Below are 8,893 nucleotides of genomic sequence, written 5' to 3' on the forward strand. Positions count from 1 at the left end.
TAGATGCCGACAGATAGAATACACAAACTCCGTCATGGGAGGTGAATAAGAGACTGGTTATCTTAGATATTTGGTCTCTTCAAATCGTTAAGTATGTAGTGTGAAAAGTAATGGTCATGAAACACAACTTGTCCGCATCGGTAGGTGCAGGGTCAGCAGGACCGAATACCAACCAAAGGGCAGGTCGAACTCGAGGCTCCACATTACAGTCAGCCTCGCTGGCCCCTCACTTGTGGAGGCGGACAGCTAATCCATACATACGAGCATTGTAAAAATGGATGTTTGTATGTGTGTATGTTACACATCTCCTGCTAAACAACTGGACCGATTTCAACCAAACTTGGTACACACATTCCTTACAATCAAGCAACAATCACCATGGGGTAGAACCACCTACCTATCATTGTTCAGGAGGTATGACGTCATAAACACTAAGATGCTTACAAAACTACTGCATCGTGCATGACACTTAAAATTCTTACTTCTTTGCTACTAACTCAATTTGCAACATATTTCGCAGATTGTATCCACATACATCGGTGAATATAACTATCAAAATACGTGGATGGCTTGAAAAGTTCTGGGAACGGAATAAAAAAAAGTACTTACATCACTGAGCCTTTTTTTTAAATTTTTCAATGTAGTCTCCTTGTTGATTAATGCACTTGCCTTGATCCCTTGTTTCTTCCAGGCCTGCAAAATATTTGTCAACTCTTGCTATCAGTACTATGTTGGAGGTGAATCTTCGTCACCAAGAAAAATTTTCAGTTTAGGGAAGTGATGGAAGTCTGACGGAGCCATATCAGGTGAATAAGGCGGGTGTGGCAACAATTCATATCTTAATTCTTGTAATTTTGCCATGGCGACGGCACATGTGTGCGGGCGTGCATTATCTTAATGGAAGATGACTTTCGTCCTTGCTAAACCTGGCCTTTTTTCGCTTACCTTTTGTTGCATTTTGTCCAGGAGGTTAACACAGTATTCTCCAGAAATTGTTTGTCCAATGGGAAGATGATGTACGAACAGAATCCCCTTTGCATCCCAGAACACTGATGCCATGACCACCCGCAGCTCGTGATCGTGCGGTAGCGTTCTCGCTTCCCACGTCCGGGTTCCCGGGTTCGATTCCCGGCGGGGTCAGGGATTTTCTCTGCCTCGTGATGACTGGGTGTTGTGTGATGTCCTTAGGTTAGTTAGGTTTAAGTAGTTCTAAGTTCTAGGGGACTGATGACCATTGATGTTCAGTCCCATAGTGCTCAGAGCCATTTGAACCATTTGATGCCATGACCTACCCGCAGAAGGAATTGTCTTTGCTTTCTTTGGTGGCGGAGAATCAGCATGCTTCTTCTGCTATGATTGTTGTCTTGTCTTTGGGTATAGTAGCACACTCAAGTTTCATCTGTGGTCACAAACCAGAGCAAAAAATCTTGTTCGTTTCTCCTAAAACGCGCCAAACATTGTTCCGATATGTCCTTTGTCATGCGTTTTTGATCCAGCGTCAACAGCCGCGGGAGCCAATTTGCAGATAATTTTTTTCATTTCTGATTCTTCGGTTAAAATGTGATATACTCTGTCAGATGACATCTGGCAAGCGTGAGCAATTTCTCTCACTTTCAATCGACGATCCACCATGACCATTTTGTGCACTTCTGCAATGATTTCTGGAGTGGTGACACATCTTGGCCGACCACTGCGCGGGTCATCATCTAAGCTCTACCTACCAAATTTAAGTTCATTTGTCCACTTGGCAACAGTTGAATATGAAGGAGCAGTGTCTCCCAGTGTATTCTTGAAATCTGCATGAATGTCCTTTGCTTTCGTACCTTTCTTTACTAAGTACTTAATCACTGCTCGAATCTCGATTTTTTCTCCGTATTCACTAATCACTACGCGGGAACTACAACAGTGCCACGTCACTGCCACAGCTTTCTTCCAAGAGCATTGACGGGGCACGTGTTTACAGGCAACAGTCCAATGAATATCACGTGAACAACGCGTAGCGCTAGCGCTGACCTCTCGTGGTGATTCCGAGAATTTTTCAAACCACCCTCGTGTATCATCAAGCGACACATAGTTCAAGATATATTACGTCATAAACACTGAAATGCGTGAAAAAATGCCGCATCATGCATTAATTTTCAATTCACTTATTCTCTGCAACTAAGGCACTTCCAGAGTCGAGCCAACTTAAGGAATCGCTTCACCTGATAGTGCTTTTGACAGCTTTTGACTACAAAGTGCAAACCGCTGTAAGCGGAAACAATAGCCGTCCATAGAGCTAGAAAGAGGCGTTTCCACAAAGAAGTTTGGAAAATCGCGTTATAGATACTCGAAGCAGCTGCCATTGGCAAAATGAATACCGGACAATGCCGAGTTTCTGAGCTAATACTGTACTACATTAAAATTTTATTTCCCCGATCTACCATGACGAATGCTAGGCCCATATCTAACACGTACTGTCGGTAGTTTCAACTTCCGTACAGCAGTGTCCTTACGACGGCAATATGCTAATGATATGGCCTTGTGATTTAAGTAAGCTCGCTGTGTGTACGTGACCTTCATCGTCGTTTTGTAACTGCGAGATGTACTGTGTTACCGCATATTCATTATTTCGATATGTTTCACAACAAAGTCTTAGAACTCAACTCTCTCTTTAGTCTGATTTAAAGTAGATGGCATCTGACGTTGAAGGCCGGAAGTTGCACATTTCATTTACTGTGCTCAAGCAGCCTTTACAGAGCTCTGTTCTCCACGACGATAGAAAAATCGCTTTAAACTCTGTATCTCCTAAAAAAACAGGTAAGAAAAACCGTAATCCACTTGTGGCATATATCTCTGTAGTCTGGCTAACCTTACGAAAGCATTTATTTTGGTGATTACTATGTTAATTTATTTAACGGATGAAATTTTTCCATCCAGGAAAGAAAACTTACCACGTCATAACTAAAAACCTACCGAACTTACTAAAACAGAAGTGAGGTCCTAACATCACACCATTTTTTTAAAATGTGTAATAAATTTTCTGTTCTTTTTTTTAATGAAAATGGTTTACCTTATTAGGACATCAGTAAGGTATTTAATACTATCCGTTATGCTAAACTGCAAAATCTGGTACCCTCATAATAACAAACAAAAAATAAATAATCTCAACAATTTTAAGGTTTTCATTAATGAAAAGAACCAAAGGTCGCCAGTTCCTCACCGGAACAAGAATAATTAAATTGAAACTGAAATTTATACTCGTAAGCAATCTTACGTAAGAATAGTTACTGGCATCATGACGTAGGAACAGTAGCTAACGCACACTTTCAAGTACTTCGCACCACACAAGTCACAGTAGTCGTATAATAATCAGATATTATACTAATTTTCAAATATCAATAAAAGTAAGATTGTTTATTGGCTGTGGACAGAAAATTTGTGTTACGTTACTCACCGTGATACTGACTGTCGTAATTGTAGCAACCAGAAAGATTGTTCGAATTTATTTACTCACTGGTAAGGTCTGTCATTTACCTAACAGTTACTCAGTTGTTTCTTTGAAATAAAAGTTATAAATAATGCCATCAGCTATAAATTAGGACTGTGCTTTGACAATTAAATTCAGTGTCCAAGTTGAGTAAAATTTTACTTCCAATTTTTTATTATAAAAATACTCTATTTTTAGCAAATGAATTAGTACTGGCTTTAGAATTATTCTATTTCTGTCATTATTCATACTACAGCCGAAGATTTCATTATTACGTAACTATACAAAAGTTGTAAAAATTATGTTTTGATAGTATAATAAATTAATGTTCACTTCGTTTTCAGTTCATTTTCTGATTATCTCGGTTCATACAGAGGGATAGGATGGATACTACTTGGATGATGTCTTAGGAAAATTATTTAAGTGGCAATATGCACAACAACAATGTTATTTAAGCAATAAAATTCCATCTACGCTGGTCAGCCTGTTACACTTCCAGTTATAAAAGATCTAGAACATACTTCACTTTATGATGCCGTTGGTTTGTCGAGTGGCTTCATTTAGCGGTAAAATGGGGCTCTTGCTGCATTTGTACTGTATCCAATAAATGCCATAGCTTGCCTATATTAAACATCCGCCAGACAACCATTTCAGTTTTAACTGCTCCGCACTTCGGAAACAGACTCTTTATCTTCTCGCTTTTTCATAGCCACACAGGTGAATGCACCCAACCAACGACACCAACCGTCTATTCGCGACTTAAAACTGCTCCTTTTTTTTTTTGCGCACTCGCATGCCAGCGATAATGTATTTACAATTTATTACACTCTTTGGCAATATCTTTTTCCTGACCAGACCAGCGTGTCTACTTAAGAAATATTAATATTCCATGAGTATACTCTTTCTCAAATAATAAATAGCATTTGTAACTCAACAATATATTTACAACAATAATATTCCGCGAAACTAATAAAACAAACCTTACAAAACAAGTAGAAAATGTATGATGATCCACAGAGTTGTGGTGTTATACACATTGTATAGCTCTTTTAAGTACACTGGAGAACCAAAGAAACTGGTACACCTGCCTAACATCCTGTAGAGCCTCCGAGAGCACGCAAAAGTGCCGCAGCACGAGGTGGCATGGACTCGGCAAATGTCTGAAGTACTGCTGGAGGGAATTGAAACCATGAATCCTGGAGGGCTGTCCATAAATCCGTAAGAGTACTTGGAGGTGGAGATCTCCTCTGAACAGGACGTTGCAAGGCGTGCCAGATATGCACAATAATGTTCATGTCTTGGAAGTTTGGTGGCCAGCGGAATGTTTAAGCTCAGAAGAGTGTTCCTGGAGCCACTCTGTTGTAATTCTGGACGTGTGGGGTGTCGCATTGTCCTGCTGGAATTGCCCAAGTCCGTCGGAATGTACAATGGACAAGAATGGATGCAGGTGATTAGACAGGATGCATACGTACGTGTCACTTGTCAGAGTCGTATCTAGACGTATTAGGGGTCCCATATCACTCCAACTGCACAAGTCCCACACCATCACAGAGCCTCCACCAGCTTGAACAGTCTCCTGCTGATATGCAGGGTCCATGGATTCATGAGGTTCTCTTCATACTCGTACACGTCCATTCACTCAATACAATTTGAAACGAGCCTTTTCCGACCAGAAAATATATTTCCAGTCATCAACAGTCCAATGTCAGTTTTGACGAGCCCAGGCGATGCATAAGGCTTTGTGTCGTGCAGTCATCAAGTGGACACGAGTGGGCCTTCGGCTCCGAAAGCCTATATCGATGATGATCCGTTGAATCGTTCACACGCTGACACTTGTTGATGGCCCAGCATTGAAATCTGCAGGAATTTGCAAAGGAGTTACACTTCTGTCACGTTGAACGATTCTCTTCAGTCATCGTTGGTCCCGTTCTTGAAGGATCTTTTTCCGGCCGCAGCGATGTCGGAGATGATGTTTTACTGGATTCCTGATATTCTCGGAACACTCGGGAAATGGTCGTACGGGAAAATCCCCACTTCGACGATACCTCGGAGATGCTTTGTCCCATTGCTCGCCGACTATAAAACGACGTTCATACTCCCTTAAATATCGATAACCTGCTATTTTAGCAGCAGTAACAAATATAACAACCGCGCCAGACACTTGCTGTCTTATATAGGCATTGCCGACGACAGCGCCGTATTCTAGCTGTTTACATATTTTTGTATTTGAATACCCATGTCTATATCAGTTTTTTTTTTTTTTTTTTTTTTTTTTTTTTTTTTTTTTTTTTTTTTTTGCGCTTCAGTGTATTAAGAGTAATTACTGCTAAAGATATATTTACTCTTGCAATAGGTGAAATTATCTCGTGGGATAAACGCTTTTTTTGAAGAACTTACATGGACAATGCTTCGCGCAGCTGATGTAACAACACAGTGAGGGTCGATAATGCCACCCTACCATTGGTGTATTGCAGGAGGGAGCACTTCAGTCCGCTCCGTGTCAGGCACAAACATTTTTAAATTGGAGTATAAAAAAGTCGCAACTCTCACGGAGCAGTTGGATCTCAGTCTTGGTTGATACACGAAGTATAAATCAGTGAATTTTTCGAGATGTAGACCAAACAACAGAACGAGAGACCTGTGTCATACCGTCCAGGTGCAGAAGTGACTACAGCATCAACTTTAACAGATTTTCAAAGTGACTCCGACTACCAGCTCATACAAGCAAGAGAAAAGGGAAAAAGTCGACTCAGATTAATAACCTCTCTTTCGCCAGATTCAGATACGTTAGTTGTAGACTCAACGATAATCTAAATTCAGTAGCTCAGAAAGCAAATAAGAGGAAACGAGTTTAATTTCGCTGGTACCCACGGGGAAAACAACACACACGTCAATAAGGACAAACAGTCTCGCGAAGTAAATCCTAGATCATTACTAGACAACTGTCTGACAGTCCCCTTTCCGAATACACTTCGTAACGGGTTAAGCTGGACTTGAACGAAGGTAGTAGCGTGACTCCTTAGTTACTCTAAATCTGTAGTCATACCTATTTGATGCAGCCTGAAAAGTCTAGGGCAGTAAAGTAGGTTGTATTAGCGTCTTGCATGTGGTTTGCTTAGCAGATGGATCGTACTTTTCGAGCTCCCTCCCTCTTGGTCTATTCATTCATTCTATTTCTCGTGTATGCACCGCGAGAACACGAGAAGAGCTTAGAAGATACTGTGGTGCCCTACAGCGTACGCAAGTTATGTGCGATGTTTTTAATTATGCGCATTCGCTATTTTACCATTTTGTAGTCATGTTCTGTTCGGCTGATCCCGGCGGAGGTTCGAGTCCTCCCTCGGGCATGGGTGTGTGTGTTTGTCCTTAGGATAATTTAGGTTAAGTGGTGTGTAAGCTTAGGGACTGATGACCTTAGCAGCTAAGTCCCATAAGATTTCACACACATTTGAACATTTTTGAACCATTTTGAAAAACAGTAGAGCAGATCACTCTCCTTTGCAGTCACATAGAAATGTCCAAGAAGTTCTCAAACACTATTAGCTAGAAAAGGCTTAATTTCGCAGCACATTCGATGAAAAATCCAATATAAATTCTGTCAGCGGCTGGTGTCTACTACGATACTTCTGTTCCTTATCAACTTGGACTGATAGCAGATGTTAAAGGAAATTCTGAGACGCACTCGTAAGATCGTAATAGTTGGAAATTGTTCAGGTGTAAGTTTAACAGATATGCTCTAGAAATTTAAATGGAAAACGATGGGGACAAGTCGACGTCGTTCAAACGAAATATTGCGTACAGTAGTGTGTGCAGTAGCCCTACTGTCTTCGTCGTATGTGTCGGGCAGGTGTTATATGAGTGTGGAAAGAGACTATAGAGGCATACAGACAAAAATGTTGTCCTCGTTCTAGGATATAGGAAGAATCCGATTTGCTGCTATTGATACGATGGATCCTACACCGTGCGCTATGCAATGTATTCAAGGCGACAGGGGTGTACACTGATGAGTCAAAACATTCCGATCACTGCCCACCGCAAGGTTGGATGCCTCCCGGTGATGTTGCGGGCACATGACGCAGTAAGGAAGGAAGGTAAATGGAAGAGATACGAATGGACAGTCATTACAGCCAAGATAAGGACCACAAATGTGGAAATCCTCTGATATAAGCTGTTTTGACAAAGGGCACGCGGTTGTGGCTCTACGGTTGGAAACGAGAATCTCTGAAACGGCAAAGCTAGTCGCATGTTGGCGTACGACTCTCGTGAGCACGCCTGGAAAGAGGTTGAAGGATGGTGAAATGACAAGTAGGTCTCATTTTATTGGACAACCAACTCTCATCACAAAATTAGAGCTTGGAAGATCCCTCACTGTGTGATCCAGTATCCGTGGCAAGTCTGATGACAGAGTTCAATGCTGGTGCCGCGACAAATGCTTTGGAACACTCCGTTCTAAGGGCATTACTGAACAAGAAATTCCACATCACATGATCTCTATGTTCGCCTGTGTTGTCCCAATGATATCGTCTGTTATGATTGTAGTAGGCACAGCATATCTTAGTTGTCACCGTGGATCGATAGAAACGTGTCGCCTGTCACATGAATCACATTTCTTGTTTCATCAATACGATGGTTGTGGCCCTACATGTCGTCATCCATGCCAATGGTTGCATGAAACATGCAACGCGCTAAAAATGCAGGTCGGTGAGAGCAGAATTATGCTGTGGGGTACACTGAGTTGGGCTTCCATGGAATCTGTGGTGGTAATTGAAGGCATCATGACAACAGTGATCTATGTGAACATTATCGCGGACCACTTACATCGCTTCATGCTTGAAGTCTCCCCCTACGGCGATGACATCTTCCAGTGGGATAACTACCCGTGCTACGAGGTCCAAATTGTGGTACAGTGGTTTGACGGGCATTACAGTGATCTCACATTGATGTCTTGGCCAGAAAATGTGCCTCATCTGTACCCATTGGAACACATATCGGGCGCCAGCTGTATGCCAGTAAACCACTATCCCCTAATTTACGGGAAATGCTTGACCTGTGCCATGGTGCCACATGCTTCCGGAACCCTGTCAAGGACTTGTAGAATCGATGCGAAGCAAAATCTTTGTCGTAGTGTGTTTTAGAAGTGGAGCAACATGCTTTTAAACAAGTGGTGACAATGTTTTGATTCATCGGTCAGTGACGTATCTTTCGCAGCGACTCTCATCGCAAGTACCTAGGAACTCTAGTGAAAGTTCGCCATTTATGCACATTGCGTTTCATTCCCACATTTTCTTCCGCCTCCAGCATAAACTTGATACAAATCGATCACATACAGTATATCGCATGTGCTGCATCTCACGCTATAATGACTCAGTTGTATCTGTGACTTATTGATAATTTAATGTGCAGTCAGACTTGCCACCGCATGTG

Source organism: Schistocerca cancellata, chromosome 8, assembly GCF_023864275.1.
Source record: "Schistocerca cancellata isolate TAMUIC-IGC-003103 chromosome 8, iqSchCanc2.1, whole genome shotgun sequence".
Lineage (NCBI taxonomy): Eukaryota > Metazoa > Arthropoda > Insecta > Orthoptera > Acrididae > Schistocerca > Schistocerca cancellata.